This window comes from Lepidochelys olivacea (assembly GCF_965140295.1).
Source record: "Lepidochelys olivacea isolate rLepOli2 genome assembly, chromosome: 11".
Classification (NCBI taxonomy): domain Eukaryota; kingdom Metazoa; phylum Chordata; order Testudines; family Cheloniidae; genus Lepidochelys; species Lepidochelys olivacea.
The window spans coordinates 25,333,374-25,358,819 of NC_140421.1; positions in this window are offsets into that span (position 1 = coordinate 25,333,374).

Sequence of the window (25,446 nt, forward strand, 5' to 3'; positions counted from 1 at the left end):
AAGTTTACAGCACAAATTCCCTTCTTTGGAAATTTTCAAAATGAAAACTTTAAATTCAGTTCCAAAAATCCAGACAGACACTGAAAAAGAGAATTTTCGACTTCCAAAATTCTAAATAGTAATATATTCTAAATTCATTTTAAGTCAAAATGAAACAAAAAGTTTTTGTTCATTTCCAAAGGTTAATTTGAAATGAAATTTTGATTTTGAATTTTCTAGATAAAAATATGCCAAAAATCAAATAATTTTGATCAACTCTGTGTTTTTGTCCCACCAATCACTAGCTTCAGGTGCAGGGCTATTTTAAAAGTTTGGTACATTCTTAACTTTAAGATAGTGTGGTCTAGCAAACTAAATATGGGACTAGGAAGCCAGGGACAGCTCATTTCCCATCTCTGACATTCCAACTCCCTCAGCTGCCATGGGCCAATCACAAACTGTCTGCCTTTGTTTCACCATTTACAAAAGGTGTGTAACACTTATTTGCCTGCCTGCCAAATTACTATAGGATGGTGGCTGGATTAGATAGTTAATAGTTTACAGTACTCAAGTTGTAAAGGAAAGGTGGTCTGGTGTTTAGGACACTAGCCTAGGACTTGAGAAATACCGGTTCACAGTTCCCTGCTCTACCACAAACTTCCTCTGTGACCTTGGGCAAGTCACGTAGGAGATGTTTATGTTGCAATGTAAACCCAGGTTCTGTGGGACTTGAGTCCACAGGCTTGGTGTTCGTAAGCCAAGGCTCGAGTGTCCACAATGACCCTAGATTTAAAATTTCTGGACCTGGATCTCACAATTGTGCTTAAGCATCTGCACTGTACTATGCAGACCCCAGTCAAACTAACCTCTTCCAGGCTTCCTCGTTCCCTCTCCAGCTCTAGCTGCTCTAACCTATTTTTTCTGGTGCATTCTAGGAAAACTTAACTGTCCATCCCACAGCACTTTACAGACCCACCAACATGAATGACAACTGATGTCCAAGAGGCTGCAGATTTTCTTTTACATATATAGCAATTGTTACATTAATGTCCACAAAGATGCCAAGTCATCTTTTGGATCTGCATGTTCCCAGAAACCCAGAGGAGTCACCATTGGAAGAACTTGTCCTGCTTCGGCTTTCACTTCTGTTTCAGAAAACTAGCAGAGCATCCGTGAGATTCCGGTGGACATTCCGGTTGTGTTTTCTGATCTACCACAGGCACCTGTCAGAGGAGGAGTATGATACAGACATGGCAGACTCGAACTGCCTGATACTGCTCATGACTCTCAGTATAGCTACTGATGTCCCCCTACATACACCAGGGCTCCTGGAACAGGGCCACAAGCACAGACTGGTGTGATCACATCACCATGCAGTCCTGCGATGATCAGCAGTGGCTTCAGAACTTTTGCATGAAGCAAGCTACATTTCTGAACCTTTATGAGCAGTTTACACCAACCCTCCAGGGTCACAACACACACATGAGGGCAGCCATGCTGATCTAGAAGTTGGTAGGTATAACCATCTGGAAGCTGGCTACTCCAGACTGCTACATGTCTATTGCTAACCAGTTCGATGTTGGAAAGTCAGCTGTGGGTAAAGTACTGGTGGAGGTTTCTGAAGCAATCAGGCATGTGTTTTAACCAAAGGTGGTGGAAATAAACAATATCCATGAAGTAATTGCTGGTTTTGAGTGAATGGGGTTTCCAAACTGCACAGGGCCATTGATAGGACTGATGTGCACATAGTTTGCCCTTCTCAAGGAGCATCAGTACACAAACTGCAGGCCCTTGTACACCATAGAGACTGATTCATGGATGCCATCATGGGCTTCACTGGAAAAGTTCATGATACCAGAGTATTCCACTGATCAGGAGTCTACCGTCATGCAGAGGCCCACCAACATTCCCATCAAATGACTTTATCAATGGAGTAACTGTCCCTGTGTTATTCTATGGGACCCCACGTATCCCCTTTTGCCTTGGCTTATGAAACCATACCCTGATCACAGAGGACCTGGCAAATGACTGTTTAATTGCATTTCTCAGTAGATGTAGAATAGTGGTTAAATGTGTGTTTGGCAGATTAAAATCCCGCTGACAATGTCAACAGACCCATATGAATTCCAGTATCATCAATGCTGTCCACATTATTGTGACTTGCTATGTTCTTCACAATCTTCATGAATCCAAAAGTGAGCCATTTGGCCCTGAATGGAGCTATGACAGTAATGGATTGCTGAACCAGTACACTCAGCCAGAAAGTGCACCTGTCACAGCTAGAGCAGGATGCATACAGACAACAGAAATCAGGGATGCTTTGTGCACCCACATAACAGACTTGCATGGACAATGGAATAGAGAGAATAGTGCATCTGTGGTACAGCACTTTCTACAGTAAATGAAGTACTTGCTGTATGCTAAGAATGGGGGGGGTGCTTGTAAAGAATAGTTAATAGTGGAAGAGATGACTACTTATAAAATGGGGGGATGGGGGGGTGTGTGTGACATGAATTGTGTATTTTCATAATGGATTGAGAAATTGTGATTGGTACAACTTCCCAGGTATGTTTTATATGATGTTTCTCTGTAAAACAGGGATAATAATACTTCCCTACCTCATGGATATTGTGAGGATAAATATTTTAAAAAGGCACTCAGACACTATGGTGACCGGGAAATAGAAGAAGACCAGGTGCTAAATACATACATGTCAATTTTTCTGTTGTTTTTTTTTGTTTGTTTTTTGGAAAGTTAGCTTTGTTAGTGTAAAATATGATACAGTTTATACAAATAGATTTCTCAAAGTCGCAAATTAAACCTAAATAAAAAGTAGAATAAAATTACACTAACTTTTTAGCATTTTCTGAATAAAAAAATAGAGAGTCAGTACAGTATTATATATTCTATATATACTAAAATATTCAACTTCTGTCCTGAGGAGAAAAGCTTCTATTATTTTTAAATATTATGAAACATATAGAAATTAAATATCTCTTTCAAATATCTGAAGCCCATACAATCCATTTTTTATTAAATTGTCATTTATGTTTTTTTTAAGTAATTTTTTCTAAGGGATGGAGAAAATTTTCCAGTACAATCTTTAAATCAAAATTGGATGCCTTTCTAAAAGATATTGTTTAGTCCAGCTGCAAGTTGCTGGGATAGATGCCAAAATTACAGGGGTGAAATCTATGGCCTATGCTGTGCAAGATGTCAGACTAGATGATCCCTTTGTTTTTTAAAAAAAAATCTCTAAAGAAATATTTTTTTAAATGAACTAACAGCTTTCTACAACAACGATAGATAAGGCTCTGTATTTGTCATGGTGGTTGGGGAAATCACGGATTCCTTGACTTTCCATGACTTCCGTGACTTCTGCAGCCATCAGCGTGACTGACCCCAGGGCCACCCAAGAAGCTAACCTCGGGGCCAGCTACTCAGCCACACCACCCGCTGCTGGAGCGGCCCCAGGACAGGGCCTCAGGGACAGCCTGAGTAGTGACCAGTGCGGCTGGCCCCAGGGACATGCCTGAGCAGAGGTTCCGGGGGCAGCTGGAGCAGCAGCCAATGGATGACCCCAGGGGCAGCCGGAGCAGCTGCTGCTCCATGGCCCCCAGCAGCTGTCCCCAAGGACCACCCGAGCAGCAGCCAGTGCAGCTGGCCCCAGGGACCACCTGAGCAGCAGCCCCACGGGCAGCCGGAGCAAGAGCCCCAGGGACAGCTAGAGCAGCCACTGCTCAGCAGCCCCCGGGGCTGCTGGCCCTGCGGATGGCCTGAACAGTGGCGCACTAAAGGCCCCCCCAGAGTCCCCCAGTTGCCATTTTGTCAGGGGTATTTATAGTAAAGGTCATAGACAGGCCACAGGCCGTGAATTTTTGTTTATTGCCTGTGACCTGTCCATGACTTACTAAAAATACCCATGACAAATCATAGCCTTAACTATAGAATGGGATTAAAGTATCCTGAAAAGATAACTATGAACTGCATTACAAATTCTATCATTTAAGAACACTTTAGCCAATGGACAATGCAGAAATATTTTGAATAGACAGAATGTAATTGTCCAAGTAAAAATTTGACTAGAAAGCCCTCCACACTTGCTAAGTGTTCCTAGTGTTAATGCATGGACAGGACTTCAGTTTTGCATCTCACCTCAAAATACAGCACATCAGTACAATCAGACACCATTCTGGAGCACTAAAATACTACTGACCCTCCATCCCAAAAAGTACACCATGAAATGTTACCAACAAGAAACACTCAGCAAATGCAGCTTGAATTTTGTTATTTACATTTCTGGCATTTTATACCTATGTCTATGCTTTCAACTCTACAGTTGAGCAATGCTGCTTGCTGTATTTTGATGCCAGTAAAGATTTAAGCCATCCAAACAAGACTGTGAATTTGAACTGACAGAGAGTAAATTATTTGCATCTGGCATAACTGATGGTTGTGTCAAAACCTTGGCATATAATTCATTGGTAAACATATTCTTATGAATGCCTATTCACTCATGCCTGATTTGTTATCAAGGGATATGGCCAGATTCTTGCCAGAACAGGACAAGATATTTTATACCCATCATTTTAAGAATATTCCTCTCTGAGAGGGGATTAAGCAAAGTACCAATGTTCCTGGTAGGTGATAAAACAGAACACAATTTCCTTTTCTTTGATAATGCTAAATGTCATACAAAAACGTAGCCCTGAGAATGAGGACCATAGGAGCCTTTTCATTTTACAAATCTAAATAAAATTAATTTAATTAAGTAAATGATATAATGAACTAGTAGGAAATTAGACACAAATGGCCAAAAACATGGTTCTAAAATTGTTCTGAATCTGTGTTAGTAATGTACTTTGTTTTTTTTATTCTGCCCTTACACCTAGTTGCTTTACAATACACCTGTGGTCTAATGGAAGTGTCACAATCATATAGGGCTGCTGACCTTGCTCCCCAGGATCTCCCATGCATCCTTATGGAAACACTCCAAAAAGAAACTCCATAAAAACAGACCTTATAGAGACTTCTTACTAGAGATTAACCTTTATCTTCTGACCCTGTCCTCCAACAAAGAAAGCACACACCAAGCTTTGCATTAGCAAAAGCTGGGGAGAAATCATGTTATTCCTGTGGGTTGGATGGTAACTTTGAGAAGGGTGGCACACTATAGGACAAATTTTGAACTCAATAACAATTTCTCCACTGATTCCACCTTGTTCTGAGGGAGAATCAAACTACTCCCTGTGTGTCCCCAACTAGCAAGTGGGCAGGGGTGAGCAGAACCAGATCTCCTACTATTCCCATCCCTCCCCCATCTGCTTCTCCCCCAATTGCTTGCAAAGGGGGATATCATGAAAATAGATTATACAACCAGAGTTGCAATTTCAATATTGCATGCTGAATAGGAGATGTGATAATCTAGCCCTGTGAAACTAAGTATGTTTGTTAACAGGAAAGTGTCTTCCAATTGAGGTTTTCTTAGTTATTCATTTTATGTGCTTCTAAAGAAAATCCAGAACAATCTAATTGAGAAAATTGTAAGATGTTTGTTTTTCTAGCTAAATACTTTATTGAAAATAATTGTTTGCAATGGCTAGGTTTTATGTTATCTGCTGTTGTGTATTCATGTTGTGCATTGCCTTGCTATCTACAGCAGGGATCATTGCCTGTATCCTCTTTAACCAATTACTTTCCCTTGCTAAGGAAATACTGCCAGAATCTCAGTGTGGTTTTAGACCATCCGACGGGACAACCAACACAGTCTTAGTTGCCTGCCGAATCCTGGAAAACTCTCGGGAGCAAAATTAGAACCTGTACATGGCCTTCATCGATTTGACAAAAGCCTTTGACTCCGTCAATTGTGAAGCCCTGTGGAAGGTGCAGTCCAAATTTGGCTGCCCTCCAAAATTTATTAAGGACCTAAGGCTTCTCCATGATCAGATGACTGCCACAGTTGTCTGTAATGGCCTTGAGACAGAACCTTTCATCATCAAAACTGGAGTTAAGCAAGGATGCGTTGTTGCCCCAACCCTGTTCTCCATCAGTTTAGCAATCATTTTGGTCCTTTGCAAGATCATCTCCCCAATGGAGCTGACATTCAATACAGAATGGATGGACAGCTCTTTAATCTTTGATGTTTCCACTAGAAGTCTAAAGTCTTCAGGGCATCCATTTCTGATCTTCAGTATGCTGATGACTGTCATCTTCGCGCACACTGAGAATGACCTTTAGTCCATACTGGATTTTCTTGCAAAAGCTTACCGAAGCCTAGGACTCTCATTCAATATTGAGAAGACAAAACTGCTCTATCAACCTGCTTCAGGCCTTCCACATGACCCACCACAAACCACCATTGAGGGTCAGACTTTGGAGACAGTTGAGCACTTTTGCTATCTCGGTAGCCAACTTTCTCAAAATGCAGAAATCAACAATGAGATCCAGCACAAGATCCAGTGCTCAAGTGCTTCTTTTGGGAAATTGCTTCGGTGCATTCTCATGGACCATGACCTATGAGAGAACAACAAGATCCAGGTCTGTAAGACAATTGTTGATCCTACGTTCCTCTGTGGATGCAAAACCTGGGTGACTGATCAACAGCACCTCAAGAGTCTGGAGATGTATAGCCAACGATGCCTCCAGAAGATCCTTCATTTCAAGTGTCAAGATTGCCGCACTAACGCCAGCATCCTCGCTTTAGCCAATGTCATCAGCATTGAAGCAATGATCCTCATGCACCAACTTCACTGGGCTGGATGCCAGACTCTTGCCTCCCAAAACAAGTCCTCTACATTCAGCTCACCCATGGTCAGAGATCCTGTGTGGTCAGAGGAAAAGCTACAAACACATTGAAAGTGTGTCTTAAGAAAACTGATGTGGACATCACAGGCTCGGAGGAGCAAGCCACCAACCGACCCCAATGGCGCCATATCCTCCATCAGGGAGTGACCCGCTTGGAGGAGAAGCACCTTGCCCTGGGAGTTGAAAAAAGAGAGGAGGAAGGAAAAAGAAAGAACTTTCTCCCAGCAGGCAGATGGCCTGCCACAAAGTGTCTGTACCAACCGTGGGTGGATTTGCGGTTCCAGGGTCGGACTCCTGAGTCATCTCAGGACCCATATGTAAATCTGTGGTAGAGATCATTCTTGAATCAAGGGATTGCCAATCAATCAATCCATTAATTTTAGATTGGGAAGAGTAATTCATTGTACTTGAGATTGTATTATGAAACTGACAGTGAATGAAGTTTAGACCTTCGGGGCAGTCTGTAAGAATCTATTGCACTAGCCCAGTAGACGGTTTGGGGCCAAAGTCTGAATGTGCTACAGAATGTACCATTTCAGTCTTCTCAAACAGAATTAAGTTGAATATGGTGATATGCATCCTGGAAAATTTGTTTCATATTAAGAAGTCCAGATGTTTTTGGTCTCTTTCTATGACATTCCCACAATCAGAATAAATTATATCTAGAGACTAATGTAACAGATAGAGATGCTGAATAAATCTCATATAGTTCAGATGATAAAATTAACATGCTGATGATATTTTAATGTTTCTGTATAATCAGGGAGGGAACGATCATGCTTCCACCAGTTCCAGTATAATTCTGTTCTTTAATCTTTTTTCAAGGAAAAAAATAGAACATTAGAAAGGAATATACAGAAAACAGAATGTGCTTCAGTCTTAAGGCAAGTTGTTTATGATATATTTGCTTTGCTCAAAGGTGTTGCAGCAAATCAACTAATACATTGGAGATTTGAGGTCAGAACCAGTGTTTCTTGTAGTACAAGTGTGTCACTTACACACTATAGCTTCTGGTATAGAAGATCCACTGATCTGGAGAATAGTATTAACATATTAGAACCACTCATCATCCACGTGCCTCACGTGGGGAGGGGGAACAAGTCATGCTTGCCTTACACATGAGTAATCCCATTGACTTGAAACCTAAGGCAATCAGAATTTGGCCCAAGATGCATGGACATGCTACAAGGAGGCACACAAATGTGAAGGCTTGAGATTAAAATTACATTTCATGACAAATTAAAGACAAATAAAACTAAAGTGAAAAGAAAAAAAATAAAATAATGAGCCCAAGCTTCTTAGGCAGGCAGAACTTTTCAGTTTGAAATTTCAGAAGGAGCCAAGGGAGATAGGCTCCTAATTCCATCTGAATTTCAATGGGAGATGGGTGCCTAACTGCCTTAAATAGCATGGAAATTTCCAGACTTACTAATTTTAATCGGAGATTTGTCTGAGTAAGCAGTGGTTCCCACTAAATATTTGCAAATGAACCAATAAATACTTTAGCCTAACCAGTGTACTTTGAGGAGCCTGATTACAGCATGGAGCTCTGTCTCTTTAGAGGTCCAGTTTTAGTCTCTTAAGTAAGTAAGAGAGGGAACCATTTCTATTAAAGCTAAACACAGTGGAAAGGAAGGGCACACAAAATCTGAATCTCAAATCAAGGAATGAGATTGTATTGTATTGATGGAGAAGTACAAGGTGATCATATACAGTTGTAAACACTATCATAAAGAATGCAATAAAAGAAAAGTGAACAACCTTAAGAGACCTGTTCGATGCTAGTTCACATTTCCTGGCTTATGGACATTTACATTATTAACATCATTGCATTTTTTATTTTAATATGAAATGGACACTTGAACTATTTACTGTTATTTCCACACCATATTGTACCTATTGCTTTGAAAGAGACTTAGCAGTTGAATATTGTAACATTTTTGGTCTGGAAACTAGTGTATAATTGGTCCAATAAAAATGTAATGAGGGTGAAAATTGAGCTTAAGGAAGATAGTGGCAGAAGGGTTTCACCTATTTTGAAACTGTTATAAGCAGCAAGAGCCATATTCAAATGGCTGGGGTCCCTCTCAAAACTAACACACATCACCAGCTAAAATCCGCATTCAAAATTTCTGGGATCACTAAATACCTTCCCTGGACACACTTAATGTACTACAGCTCTCTACTTGCAAGACAAACAAGGTAAACTTTACTGGAGGAAAGAGAACACAGCATAATCTTGGGAAAACATAACAAAAGTATATCTAAATTAATAAGTCAATTTCCTGCCACAGTAACTTTTGCAGTCATCTGTTTACTTAGCTCCCTACTCACTGATGTGAGCATCAAATAGGCAAATGTCCCTTTACCATCTCACTTCCCCATTCTCCAAACCCCACTCATGGTTTAGTGTCTGGAGCTATATAGCCCCACAGTTTGGAAGTGCCCTTAGGCAGGCCTGTCTCTAGTCCTTTGGAAACTGAAGTCCAGCCCTAAAACTTTGCCACCTAACCCAGATATAGTGATTTCAATTATTTAGTGGCTGTGTACTGACTTGCAAAGCCCTCAGTCTGTGTTGTCTCACCGCAAAGTCCTCTCAACAGAGCAGGATCCTGAGGAACCAGCAGCATGTAAGACCTTTGAGAGAACCCAGGCATTCCTTGGCACTAGAGAGGAGCCCTTCTCCCTTCTTACTCCTCTCTGAGTTCAGTTCCACTAGCCAATTCTGATTTTGTGTACAGTTATGCTGGCACGCAAGCATCACTGGAGGAATTCTGGGAAGAAAGCTTATGCAAATGAAGCTGTAGCTGTATTTCCTTTGTTCACCAGCAGATAGGAGCAAATAGTTCCTTCCTCTCCAGAGCTGTGGTCATCTGGAGTACTGGATAAATAGTATATGCAGATGAAGCAGTGTCCAGCAATTCTTCCCCCTTGTTCACCAACAGATAGGCGCAGAGAGCTCCTTACTCACTAGAGCTTCAGGCTACAGAGCTTGCATACATAAGAAATGTTATACGCCTATTGGATAATTTAAGGAGTTCAGTTACCTAGCTGAGCACTGAAGATTTTTTTTTACCTCACAGAGAACAGGGGAGAGTTTGCCTTTTGAGGGGAAAAAAACACAGCCCATCACTGTCCATGAGACTGACACCAGCTGTAGGTCTTTCTCCATGAAAATGAAACAAGCTATCACCTTGTTCTGAAGCCTGCTACAGTGAAAACGTAGCAGTCAGAATATAACTGGAAATAACATCTGGATGAATGTAATACTTATTGCTTTGTACCAGATAGCACAGTTAAGAAACATTAGTTGATTCCCCTAGGAGGAGTGATATTTTGGTACATGAAATGGCACCAGTTTCGTGAGATTTTTTTCTGTTACATTTTAAAGAATGAAGAAATGTTTTATAGCTGTAAATCAAGAAAGGACATTTAAAGTTTTACAGAAAGAATCCTTTCCCTCTGTTAATCCAAAAACACGTCAAGAACAAGGATCACAATATCTCCAAATCACCTCTCCAAGGTAGACATTCTCACTCAACATCTGTTGATGAGACTAGAGAGAATGGTAATTTGTATATTAAGAAGCTATTTGAGATAGCATATTTTTGAAAGTGCTACCAAAACTGAGTGTTGCATCCAATTTTATCAGGAAAATATTCTATGCAAGCAACTTGAGTATTCTGTGTTCCAAAGGGAACCACATATGCCTAAAACATATACTGGATGTCAAGGAACATATGGTACTAATGGTGTTAGAGAATAGTTAATGCAGATATTGATAGTGAAATAGTAACTTGCACCTACTCCTGAGTAGCTGAGCATCCTTTCTTTGTCATCAGGAGTAAAGGGTCCTCATCTCTTGCCAGCACTAGACCCATAGTAAGCTTATATTGCATAAGCAGCTACATAAAACCCTCAACAACACTAGATTTACATCAGACTAAGGAGAAAATCCAAAGTGGTGAAACAAAACATAAGAAACCCCACAAAAACCAAATAGAGTCAACATTTAAAGACACTGAAATTTGTCTATATTCTGCAAATTCTACTTTTTAATGTTTTTAAAAAATTATTCCCATCTTTCAACTAGGCAGAAATAAGCCTGCACATTAAACCTTCATTCTGACATTTCCTAGCTTTCAAATACTTGACTTAGCAACTTAAATTTATTGCAAGCTTTTGTATGCTCTTTGTGTACATTATAAACATGCACAATATTCCTGAGCATAAACATAAGGTACTGAGGAAACATAGAAACATCTTTTTCAAAGCCCTCTGAGCATACTAAACCTGATAGCAGTACAACACATTTTAGACAATACAAAAGCACCCTGAGCTGTCAGCATATTTTCAGCAGAGTGATCACTGTGGAGACCTACAGTGTAGAGTGTAGTATTAAGGATCTGCAGTTACTCAGCTGAAGTTGGGATGAGGGATGCCTTCTATCCAATCTGTGTTATTGAATTTGAAGCCCCTCATAGGTTTTTCTGTCAAAGGAGTTGCTTAAAACAGACTGTTATAGGAATGAGTTAAAAAGGAAAGACTGGGAAAATACAGTATTAGGTCAATACAGTGACAAAAATAAAATAAGAGTTTCACATAAAAGTAAAAGATCATCATTGTATTAAATTCTAGCCACAGAATAGCTTTTCTTACACTAGAACATTCCTTAATGTGGATCACAGTACAATGCCAATTCTCTCTTTTTTTTTTTGCGGGGGGGAGGGAGAGGGCAGAGACTGGTCATAAGTAGGGGGTTCGCTACAACTGAAAATGCAACCTGCTCATTGTAATAATTTGCTACTTCATTCTGTTTCATAGTAAACAGAGACTCTACCAGTACCAGACCAAAATATTTAAAATATTTATTCATAATCTAAATTCTAAGTAATTTAAAGGAACATTAAAAACTGTACTTTCAAAAATCCCTACACATTTAAAAAGTAGTAGTTTTGAGATTAAGGCCTGAAAAACAAGTTGAATTCTAACTCTGCACTTTCTCTTCCTCACTTTCTCTGCAGATCTGTTTCTTTCACCACAGTTAGGGATTCTGCCAAACATCCCCCTTTCCAATCACTCTCATTCCTTCTTTTAACCTATAAACTCATTGCACTATTTAGGTCACTTCTGAATTTGTCCCTAGTTGTAACTCACATTCACATTGCAGAGGGTATCTTACAGTAATCAGTACTCTCAGTTACTTCTGTCAGAAATTAATTAGTGTAAAATGGAATTGGAACAGATGATAAATGCTGGAGCTGTGAAGCAGCCAACATAAATTTAATGCATATGCTATGGAGTTGGCCATATGTCCGTAAGTTTTGAGGAAATGTATATAAAATAATAGGATACTGAATATGGATATCTCTGGGAAGCTATTTTATTGCAATAGAAAACTACAGATTTGTTAAAGGTAAGTAAATAACAAGCAAATGTTTATTAAGAGTAGGTCAAGCCACCAAAAGAAGCTATTATTGAAGTAGAAAGTTTCATGCTAATAGGAATGATTTGAAGCTCTTCTCCCCTCAAACCTTCATCTTCTTCTAAAATGGAAAGCTTCAGAGATCTACCCATATATGAACAAAGAGTGGATACCTAATTTTAAATGATCAGTCTGACTTGACAAAAGTCTGGTTCTGGTTAAATCTGATTCTTTTCCATTAAAAATGGCATTTTAGAATTAGCTCTTTAACATTGGGCCTCAGGGGGAAGTGCTGAATTTTTCATGGTCCCATCCAGGTTCATTGTTCAAAATGCACACTAATAAAAATCTATTTTTCTCTCACTCGCTCTATCTAAAAATAAGCTTATATTTGCTTTCTAGGTTTTTTCCTAGGGAATGAGGGGGGAAAAGCCAAGCAAAAAAGATATATCAAATGGAATAGCCAAGTGAGAGAAAGATGGGAGAAAACGTTTTTTGGAAAACATTTTTTAAATTTCAAATAAAATAGGGATTAAGTTAAATAGTACATAAAGTGTAGTGCAGTGCAATAGACAATGTATTAGCAGCAGTCTGAACTGTTCACCAAAATGCTACAAAACCTTAACAGAAAATACATGTCTGTTCTTGTGCCTTATCTTTATTCATTGTTTTAAAAGTTTTTAAATTATTATGGTCAGGAAACTGTTGCCTCAAAATCAGCACCATCTTTACTATTGCAGAACTAATACAGCTACAGAACATGAAGCTGATTCTTATTTTGCTCATGTATCATTATTGAGACTGTCATATGAGTTTAACTGCAGAATTTTGTAGTGACTCTAAAAAGTAGAAAACACATCTAGAGTTTTACAAAACCCTGGTTACAAGGACAGATGTTTTGGACCTTTTTCCTCCACTAAATTTATAAAAACTTCCTATAAAAAGAAATGTAATGTGGCCAATTGCATGATCTCTGGATGGTTATATGTATGTAATGCATTTCATCAGTTTAGCAAGTACCAGCAATTATTTGCTCATAAATTGGTATTTGATAAAATTAATGTAATCCATATTTTCCACAATTCTTATTTCAATAATGTCTATAACATATGTTAAAGGTAGTCATGAATTATATCTTTCTTAGAGTCACTGAAATGATCCATACTCTACTGAGTGTTACAGTGATTTATATATCCACTTAATTTTAAGGAAAGTATTATTTCAGTTGGAATTCCCACATGATGGCAGGCCACATTAAGCCAAAGAGCACAAATAGGCTATACAATTTCAAGCTCTCTCCCATACTTGTATATAGTTTAACTTGTGATGCAAACTTGCCTCTGAAGTAGTGCACTGGACACAATTCAGTGCCTCCCAAAGTGCTGCAACTCTATCTTTTCTACTAATGCCAGCTTTGCAGCAGCTTGCATCCCATACTAGCAGCCATACTGCTCCTTCACTATGTATAGCTACAGTTCTTTCCCCAAACTGATCAGACCACCTTCATGTGCTGAAAATCTTCCAGCCAGCCATCTTCTCCTCAGTACTGCCCTGCCCACTCATCTCTCATTGGCTAAAGTTACCACCTACAGCCTAAAATGAGCACCAAGAATCACTCCTAATTTAGCAGTCATTTACAGAAACTCTTCTGAGCACTTGAGTTATGAAAGAACATTGTTGCTTTGAAGTTAATCTACACATCTTCATCCATCCCTCTCAATTTGTGAGGGCCCAAATGTGGCATGCAATGATCCAAAATGAAAACACACAAAATTATTCATAGAGAAACTTAAAATGTGGGATTCATTCTTTCACTAAAAGTGACTGTCCATATTTTCAGCTTCATGATTCTTTACACTTGATGTTAATAATATTCAGCAATAAAAGCGAGGAGAGACCATGTCTCTAAGTAACAGGTATTTGGGGCAATCAATTGAACTTTGTATCATACTTGGTACCTGACTTATCCAGGGCCAACAAAGTATACCCCTATAACTGGGGAGCGGACATATTTTTGGCCCATATTAGGAAAGATCTGTTAATTACCTGGGAGGGGATCTAGCTAGGATTGGGGGCAGGAGGCAGCCAAGATAACTGTGGCACCGCCTTGTGGCATATGTCCAGAGCAGCCTCCGGCTACAGAGAGGACACTGTTTCCTGATTAACAGGAGTCACAAGTGGATTTAGGGGAAGGCATCTTGAAAAGAGGTACTTAGGGCTCCTAATATCTGATAGTAAGTAAACCACCCCCTCCCCTTTTCTCCAGCCCCCTCTTACTCCTTATATGAGTGGTGGGCAGTGGAAGGCTGGGAAGGGCGTTGCTGATGGCAGCCCTCCCAAATAGGTGGAAACAATTAAGGAAAGAATGAAGACTAGCACAGTATGATTTTTTGCCAGGTATTCCCAGGTACGTTAAGTGAATAAAGTTGTGGCCAAGGCCGGCTCTAGGCACCAGCAAAGCAAGCACGTACTTGGGGTGGCACAATTCCAGGGGCGGCATTCCTGCCACCCTTTTTTTTTTTTTTTTGGCTTGGGCAGTTGTGCTCTTGGAGCTTGGGGCAGCAATTTTTTTGCTTGGGGCAGGAAAAAACCTAGAGCCGGCCCTGGTTGTAGCCTAATTAACCCACATCCCTTGCGTCATCTTTCTTACTGCATTATGGGTACAAAAAGATACATTTGGAGAGATCTGCTCTCCCCAGAGACTTAGCCGTTGTGAACACAATGAAATATTACAGCAAGACATGCAAGAGTACCCAACAAAGTTGTCACATCATGCTGGAACGAGTCATTGCAGACAAACACTAAACCAATGATTAATGTCTATGACTTTGTTAATGTTTCTTTATTTTTATCGATTATTATTCAAAAATTCTAGCCAATCAGAATAGTCTGCAAAAAAAAAAAAAAACACAACACCCCAGTAGCCCTCCATCAACATCCCTTCACTCGTTATTCTGTCATTCAATGAGAAAGTCAGATACTTCCAAACCCACACACACACACACACCCCTGAGAATGTAAAAACAAGTGATATTCTGTGTCATATGGCGACAAGTACAGTTCAAAGTACCATTATCACTTGTTCTCATGGTGATAATTAATCCCATCATCATTATCATAATGAAAAAGCACGTTCAGAAAATACTGATTGAAAGACTCCAATATAAAAAATACAAGTCATTCACTGCCTATCAGCCAAATTGATTCTTACACTTACTGTAGATTAGCAGTGTCTTCCATATTATTTTATGCTCCAATCCAAATTTGTCTAGTGTTCTCATGTTTCACTTCATGATTTTTTAAAATGTTCTGCTCTACAAGGAAGTGCTAAGATTATACTTTTCTTCCTTAATTTGTGATGTATATTTAGTCTTAATCAGAATCTTTGCCTGATTTTGCTTCCAACTCTGCTCCTTGGGATCCATGATTTACCGCCTAGCTATCAGGAATAAGGCTATAGTCAGGCAAAAACGTTAAAATCTGTGAACTGTTACAATTAAAAACAAAGACGTACTTTTCAAAAGTAAACAAAAACTGCAAAAAGACTTGGAAGTGAGGTCCTCATCTCCACTCCGGCCCCTTCACACAAGGGAAAAGGGCTAGAGTGGTGTGAAAGGGGACTAAAAGTCCCCTATCCGATCATGGGAGAATGCCTCCAGCATAGACACTGCGGAAGACAGCCCTATGCCTCACAAGCTCTGGAATAGGGTGTGTATGAGGGGTGGGACCAGGGGCTTTAAAGGTGTGTCAGGATAGGGCACTGGCACAGAGTGACAGAGATTCCAGGTGGTGATGTAGTGCATAGGGAAGCTCCTGGAATCTTCAATAACTTAAACAGACCCGCAGAGCAGCCTAAGTTATTCAAGGGGCTGCAAAGAGTATTAAATCCACCTTAGCTCTTGATCCAGCTGCACCTTAGAGAAGCGGCACAGAATCTCACGCCAAATGTTTTTATAGTTACTTGCACATCAACAGTCCAAACCAAATAAACAGCCCAATCCTATCAGGTGCTGAGTGACTCTTGAGAGTTGCTGACTGCCCTTAACTTACATCGACTTCAGAGGGGACTGAGGGAGCTCAGCAGCAAGCAGGCAGCACTCTGCACCACATCAGACCAGTTCCAAATTACAGTAAGTTAACACTTCAGAGGGGACAAACTATAATCTAGGAATAAGGGAACCAGTTTGAAAAACAAAGAAGAGCTGCATGCCCCTAAAACTTTATTCATTGCCAGAACTGAACCAATGTTTTTGCAAGCTGAGTCTTTTGAGGTTCATCCATCATTGATCTATGTCATGGACTTTTGTCCCACAAGTACTGGAAAGAAGTGGGCCTTGTAAATAAGCCTCTGTGTTAATTTACTGGCTTTTGTTTGTTTTTAATTAACACATATATTTATCTGTTTTGGTGGCCCTGGCATTTGAAATAACCTTTAAACAGGTTTGCAGTTCCAACACCCTGTCTAGGAATGCAATGCTTTTTCTGTTCAGTTATCTTGATAGGAAGTGGCTAGAACGCTATATAGACACACACACACACACACACACACATACCCAATGATAGATAGATAGATAGATAGATAGATAGATAGATAGATAGATAGATAGATACACACAGAGCTGTTTTTACTGATTCACTTTGATCTCAGATAAGGCAAACTGTGTTAATTCCAACCCATGTTTTGAAAACATTTTGAGTCTCTCCCTCCCCGTCCCCTCTTTCAGGTAGAAGAAACTAGAGGAAAGGACAGAGGGAATCTGCAACAACAACAACAAAAAAAACAGGAATAGCTTAGCTTAGGTGAAAGGTTAGGCTAAGATTTAGGTTTTGTTATTCTTCAGTTCATGTAGAGGCAAACCACAGCCCAGAGGTAAGTTTGGACTATATACAATATAAGTGTACAACAGTTTACAGGACTGAGGGTGACCAGGTGTCTGGTTTTCGACTGGAACACCTGGTCGAAAAGGGACCCTGGTGGCTGTAGTCAGTCAAGTCCAGTCGCAGGTGCTGCGGAGCTAAGGCAGGCTAGCCCTTACCTGTCCTGGCTCTGCGCTACGCCCCGGTCCATCTCCTGCTGGGTGGGGTACCACAGGGCTCCACGTGCTGCCCCCGTCCCAAGCACTGGCTCCACATTCCCATTGGCCAGGAACCGCAGCCAATGGGAGCTGTGGGAGCGGTGCCTGCGGGCGAGAGCAACCCGCAGAGCCACTTGCCTTACCTCTACCTAAGAGCCAGACCTGCTGCTGGCCGCTTCCGGGGCACAGCGCAGAGTCAGGACAGGCAGGAAGCCTGCCTTGGCCCCCGCCCCCGCAATGCAGCACTGATCAGGAGCTGCCAGTGGTAAGCCCCAACCCCCTGCCCAAGCCCTGAGACCCCTCTGCCCCACCCCTCAGCCTGGAGCATCTTCCTGCCACCCAAACCCTCATACCTGGCCCCACCCCAGAACCTGCATACCCAGATGAAGCCCTCACCCCCATGCACCCCAACCCCCTGCCTCAACCTGCAGCCCCCTCCCTCACCCTGAACCCCTCATCCACAACCCCATCCCACAGCCCACACCCCCAGACGGAGCCCTCACCCCCTCCCACATCCCAACCCTCTGCCCCAGCCCGGAGCCCCCTCCCACACTTTGAACCCCTCATTTCTGGCCTAACCCTGGAGCCTGCACCCTCATTTAGAGCCCTCACCCCTTCCTGCATCCCAGCCCAGTGAAAGTGAGTGAGGGTGTGGGAGAGTGAGCCACCTAGAGAGGGGGAATGTAGTGAGCGGGTAGCAGGGCCTCAGGGAAGGGGCAGGGCTAGGGTGTTCAGTTTTGTGTGATTAGGAAGTTGGCAACCCTAACAGGACTCAATCTTGTTTCCAATTTTGTAAGCAGTTTTATGCCCACAATTATACGTGGGCACAGTTCATAAAATTAAGCACGTAGTTATCTGACTGGGCCACACATACAAAAATATGCATATGAAAATATTTTTTTAAATATCTCTAAACCAATCCTACAATAGTGTTTTTGTAATATATGTGGCATATACAGAAAACATGATCGTGTAGTATAAAGGTTAGATCAGCATTCATTGGGATGACATATATATGGGCTGAATGCAGGAAATAGTGGGTGAAATTCTATAGCCAGTGTTAAAGAGGAAGTTAGACTAGATGATCAGAATGGTCTCTTCTGGCATTAAAATCTCTTCTTTTCTTTTTTTTTTTCTTTTTTAACTCTGAATTCACTTTTGGTGTTTCTGTATATTATATAAAGGGAGACAATTACCATTTCTAATTACATATTAGAAAGTGGCATATGTTAAATTGGAAATTGCCATAAATTACACATTATGTATTTGAAATTATCAAATATAAAATTTCATAAATTATATTTTTCACAAGCACAGTTGCATCACTTTTCTATTAAATCCATCTCATGTAGGACTTAGTCTAATGTTCTAAATCCCTGAGCTACTTCAAATAGCCACCTTTATAAAAACTCAACCTGCTAGTGAAGTGTTTCCTCCTTCCCTCTCCAGATATAGCAATTCCCCTAAGTTGGGCCAGTGATACCTTTCTAAACCTATAACAAATAACAATAATAATAAAATTACAGCCTGATATCGCATGTAGCTACATAACAAAAAAAAAATGGACTTTTTTCCATTGGTTAAAAAGGAGGAATGGTCTTGTTGTTGAAATGATGGCCTGGGGTTCAAGACATTTGGGTTCTATTTCTGCTTCTGCCATGGAGCTTCTGTGTGATCCTGAGCAAGTCACTTTATCTCCTTGTGCCTTGGTTCCACAAGTGTGTTGTATGGATAAATTCATTAGAATTTCCAAGATACTATGGTGATGGAGCCTCTTTCCGAAGGGACTCAGCCTCTAGCATTGGGAAGTCCTTAGATACAGCTCTGTTAAATAATGACATTTTTAATGTACAGAGCAACTACTCTCCATTTTTGGATATGTTTTACATTAACTGCAGGTTTTTGTTTGCTTGTTTTTCTTTGAGCACAGTTGGCCTAATGGTAGAACTAAGGCATCTGTCTTCACTGGCAAAAGTATGTAAGTAACAGGTCCAACAGTTATTTTAAATCCTAAAATATTCCTAAAATAGTCTTTGTATAACAGTAGGCATAGGTGTGAGTCAGCTATCCAACTCCTTATGAATGTATATGGGAGCTGGGTCCATAATTCCATTAGATTCCATTGAAAATCCCAGCCACATGATGGTGATATTGAGTCTTCAAATTTTATTGGCACTCATTTGAGTTTACCTGTGTCATGATGCCTTGGCCATTCATGAATAATTCAATAATCCCAAACTCATGGTGATTAAACCTTTATACCACACCACTCCATTATGGAGATAGAAGTCTATGTATATATTACATATATCCAAATGCACACACATACAATATACCTGCACACACAAACCCCCAATTGTCTAAATAGATAATAATAATATTAATTTAATTATATTAATAGAGAATGGTGCTCTAGAAGAGTATTTTTTAATTATTTTTTTTAACCAGCTCATAGGTTAAAGTATCTATCAAGACCAATGCTATCAGGAACTTTGAAAACCACAGAGCACACAAAGCCATAACTTTTAACTAATTTTTGTATGACTAAAATCTTCAGATTTTTTTCAACTAACTCATCTCATTTCCATGATCATAAAAAAACTGTAATATTAAATTATAACAACAGCAATCAAAGTCCCGGGGAACAAGAGGATTCTCAATTGCAGGCCATGCATCACTCTCAATATCACTGCAGAAGAAGAGATTGAAAAGCACATCAATTCGCATAACTTCCTACCAGTACCCATTGTCTTTTCAGTTCCTAATGATGCTGAAGTGTCTCCATGATTGAAATTTAAAGGCTTCCCTATAACCAAGTAATTTGCCCAAAACTCCTTATCCAGCACTCACCATGAAGACACTGATTTTAATATACTATTAATCAAGCTCCAGCCAAGTTTACTACTGATACTTTCAATTACACAGGAACTAACTTCATTGTTCTCAGTGTGTCAATGAGAGACCACTTCCCTGATTAGCCATTCACCCTAGAAACGGATGGATAACAGACTTGGGTTGGATACATTTTACAGAAAGGACTATTTGTTGTGAATTATTTGTTGAGAGGAGTCAACAAAATTAGGCATTTCCATTGTGTGATATGAATGATTAATCTGACTTCTGAGCCATATAAAATAGTATATCTCAAAAGAACTGATTTTAATATATAAATGTAATGTTAATATTGCATTTAATTAATTAAATATAAATTAATGCAATGATAAATTCAACAGACAAGTTGTAAAATGAACATATGTGCATATATATACACAAACAAACACACATGCATATACACATAGATGTATGTGTATTAATGATAAAAATCAGGGAGAAAATACCATATTAAGGATTAGCCCTCTACTAAATACAGTGCACAATTTAATTTCACCGATGCCCAATGCTACCTCATGACTATTGTACAGTACTTCTAACAACAATAGAGTGTCTTCTTCAATATTTCCCTGATCCCACAAAAACATATATGCTTAAATTTAAGCATGTACATAGTCCCAACAACTTCAATGGACCCTCTCACGATCAATTTGAGACGTGTACATAAGTGACTGCAGGATCAGTTATCATAAAATGATCCTCAGTGCAAGAATTCCAACAGATTTACAAATAGTTATGATTTGTCACACAATATCTGGTCTCCTCTTTCTGCAATTAAACGGACAAATGGAAAGAAACAATACAGGCTCTGAAATGGCTGCCCGAAAAAAACTATTAGAGTGGAAGAGACCCAGACCTGGCTCTGCTAGAGTAAAGGAATGACTCTGGATCTTCAGCCCAGCTAATGATGAGTCATAATTTGGCATTTGAATTTTCTTTCCATAATCAGTAGTTGAAGCCAAAAGTTAGTCCAACTACAGCTACTGCTTAGAAAAAGCATAAAGCTAAACTGGTGTGCGAGTCCTGACATTACAGAAGGACTCTAATGCCTTTCCTTCCTCCAACAGAGAGAGATTGGCTGCATGCAAGTTCCTGAGGGTCAGTAACAGCCTGATATTCTCAAAACCAACGCTATGTCCACGGGTACATATCATGCCATCCAATCTTATTCAGACAGATGTTGGAGAAATATTTAAGCAGAATTGTCCAAATGTACTTAAATAGCTATAAGTTAATTTTCATACAGTTGGTTCTTAATATAACTCAAGAAATTATATGTTTAGACTACTTGTCAATGAGTTTTTGTTCAACTGGAGAACTTTATACTACCTTCAGTTACTTATAAAAAGTTTTGCTGACAAATGGCCACAGAGAAATCTAGGGCACAGAAATCATTATTTCATCCATTCTGGCCGTAAAGATCACCTGAGCATTATAAAATTCATATTTGAATAAAACAATTTGGAGCCAAATATTATTTAAAATAATTCTGAAATAGTTGGTTAGAACAAATATTCTCTGTCTTACTAGCAAATTTGATAGATTTTATTTTTCTTCTGTAAATCAGGGTTTGTAACATCATTGGGAGTTACCAGATAACACCATTTGTAGGTGACCATGCTTGTTTGGCTTTTCTGAGTGTGGAGGAATTAGTAAGCATTTTCGCCAAGATCTATCAACATGTGCATTTCCTTTTAAAAGCTGAGCATATTACTGGTCAAGCCTATTCTAACGAAATCTGACTGACTAGTCCCCATTCTTAGGTGTACTTGTCTAAAGGTTTTAACCACACATACCCGCCATTTATTACATGGTGCCAAAACACTACATGCTATTATTTGCTCAACATTAGGTCTTTGTGACAGACTGCAGGGAGTGAACAGGTGAGCGTGCACTCTGGTCACTTGGATACCAGTTAGTCCCCACCCCACCCCTGAGAAAGCTGATTAAGGTAATTAGATAATATGACTGGCAGCTGGGTGAGAAAGAGCCAATTAGCCCATCAGCCCAGAAGGATACAGACACACAGGAAGGAAGTGTGGGGAGAAAGGAGCAGGGCTAGCTGAGCCCAGGATCAGAGGCTTCAGGAAAGGGAGGTCCTAGGTCCTGAGGAGAGGGCCAAAAGCACAGAGGATATTGTAAATAGACTGTTGTACGTGGACTGTCCTGGTGTTGGTGGAGGAAACTCAAATAAATGTCACTGTGACTGCACAACCAGTGGAATCTGTGCAGTTTCTGCCAAGGAAGAAGACAAGAGCAAAGGGGCACCCTGTTAACAGTCTCACCATACAGCCTTGGACATTCAAGCCTTTTTTATTGAGACAGTTGGTTAAGACATTAAAGCCTGTTACCAGAATTGGGCCCAAAATATGTCACATTGATTAAATTTGCTCAAAAATCCACCATAGAGGTACAATAAGAAAAAAAAAGGACTACATATGGGAGAGTAGACACCAAAAAAGTAAGAGAGTCTTCACGTTGCATCTGCCTTTGGATGAATCTATGGAGCAGAGTTGCATTCCCACAGAACATTCATGGATTTCTGTTTGCAAAAGCAAAGTACTGTATTGCTCAAATGTATCAGTCAATATCAGTAATTAACGCAGTAGAAAACTAGAGTTGTAATAAGTTGTTCAACAGAGGTTCTCAAACTGGCAAACAAGCCTTTCCAAGCTTAAGAGCTACTGCTCACAAATTCATGCTTCTCCCGTAGGACTCACTTATTGAGTATAGGCTGTGTAGTTTACATATTAGAATAAAACTGTGCCTCCTATTTGACTTCTGCAATGATTGTTGGTATCACAATGGAGAAAGGCAGTTGGCTTGGTTATACAGTAGAAGAGATAAGGCTTACTCCTCCTTCCCTCCCATTTCTTCATTTACTAATTGTATGTTAACAAGAACTGGCATAAAGGATACATTAGGAGTGTCTTCTGCATAGATATGGACTCATACCAAACATTTACATCCAGATTATCAATTCTCCAAATTCAGGAATATTTGAATCTGGAATTTTGGTTTAGCACATTATAGAGCTAGGACCCATTTTAGAAATTTGAATCCACATTCGGATTCCTACTCTCTGTCAGCCCCCATTCCAACCTTGTGCCATGCATTTAGAGCTTTTTTGATCTAGGTTTTTATTTCAGAACACCTCTAATTCTGTGGTTGGAATGGGTATAGTGAGGTTATACTTTGTGAAATGCATTACTCCATCATGAGACAGTAGCAAAGAAACAACACAAGTATTTTAAAGTAACAGTAAATTAAACTCTGCTTAGGCTCGTAAATATGGACAATTCTTATGAAGCAAAAGAACTTTCTGACTGGTTAGATTTCTCTGAGCTGTCATAACTCAACTACAATCCTGGGACAATTTAACTAGGTTCAGATCAGATAAATATCAACCTGACCCTTTGTCCCATACGCTATCCAAAACTATTTTTAAAATTTGAAAACATGTGGGTAAGCTCCCTACCATGTCTGCACCCTGCCCTCCTCCCCCCACACCTCTCTCTTCATATTTACAAACCCAGGATTAGAAACAAAACATACCATAAAAAGGACTCTTTCTCTTTTGGTGTTTCCGACCGGACCAAGAGCAGGACATACTGTGATGCTCATGAGAAAGCTTGTACTTAAAAGATACCTGGCCCACTTTTGGAGATCCACAAAGCTTGAATAAAATTTAGACAAACATCTTAACTTTTTGGTGTTTATCCAAAACAAGCTTTCCAAGTTTTTCAGATTTGTGCATCCCCTGAAATTTTCTCACAAAGTATAAATTGGCTGTATTAAAAAATGCAATATAGAAGAACATTCAAAGTAATCACTAAGATTTAGAGTGAAATTTTACTTCACTGTGAGTACGTTACCTTGCTGCAAGATTTACAACATTAACCAATTATTTTCTGTCAACTAGCAATTTTTTGGCAGATCCCTTTTGCATGATTCATGAAGGACCAGTAAAAGGCTAATTGTTCAAATTAATTTGCGTAAATGACTAAGCAAGAGATAACAAAATTACATCTGCACTTGTTTGGCAAAGATTCAATAGCAGCGGCCCTGTACTGCCAGCTGCTTCCAGACAACACTCTTGCAGAAATTAAAAGCTACAAATATTAATTAATACACTTTTTTGGTACGTTAATTTGCACTGAAAGGTTCCGGAGTGCAAAACTGCTGAGAAGATGAACCATGATAATTAGAATTAATGGGATGGATGCATGTTTTTGCAGCTGAAGTTTTAAAAACCCATGAATGGAACTGGGAACTTGAAACTGACATTCTCATAAATCTCTATGATAATGCAGCTATTAGTATTAGAAGGATTAAGTACTGTGGATCCAGTGTTATCCATCACACGACACATTGTATCCCATCTGTCACTGCAGCAGCTAAGACATGATAGCTGTCCTTGAGGAAGCCATATGAAAAGCTTTGGGAATTCAAGGAATTCTGGTGCTGAGTGTCGGACAACAAAATGAATAGCTCAAACCTCTGACTCTCAAGCAGAAATAATGGCCAGTACTCTGTACTTGTCAGCTTAGTGCTTTAACAAGTACTCTAACTGCAGTATCTGTATTTAAGTTTAGTTAAGCAGTCTGAATTATAGATAGATCAGACAGAAAAAAATATAGAGTTACATGTCACAGATTTTATCTTTAAATCATTTCTAACTTTACATGTTTGATTTGGCTATAATAGTTTTTACTGATGATCACACTAATAATTTTGCATATTTTTCTTAGGCATTGCTCACCACTCTAGCTCTGCTAGATATTTTGAAATAATGCTCAAGTTTGACACAAAATGACTAATAATGATACTCATATATTCCACAGTGGTGTGTGAAGCTCTGACTGTACATTTTGAAGATGCAAATCCCTAGGTAAGTGCTAATATTATTAAATGAAAATTACATTTTAGATATATTGTGTCTTTAACTTTGGCTGTTGCCTTAATTTTAAATTTATGGGGTGTTAGTACTTTATTGCCTGTTTAAAAATATTGTTACATTTCTATCAGACACAAATAGAAAAAATGAAAAATGTGACAGACATTTCTTTCACAGTCTACTAATTAATATGCTTCCACATTACAAAAAGTATTCTTCATATGAAAAAACTTTTGATGCTAAATAAAAACTAAAAAACAGTGGTTTTATTTCCATGTTATAATATTGTATGCATGCACATTCAGAATGATTAGATTCAGGGGAAAGGGAAAGGTGGATGTAAGGAAGCAAGGAAAGTGCAGAGGAGTTTAAGA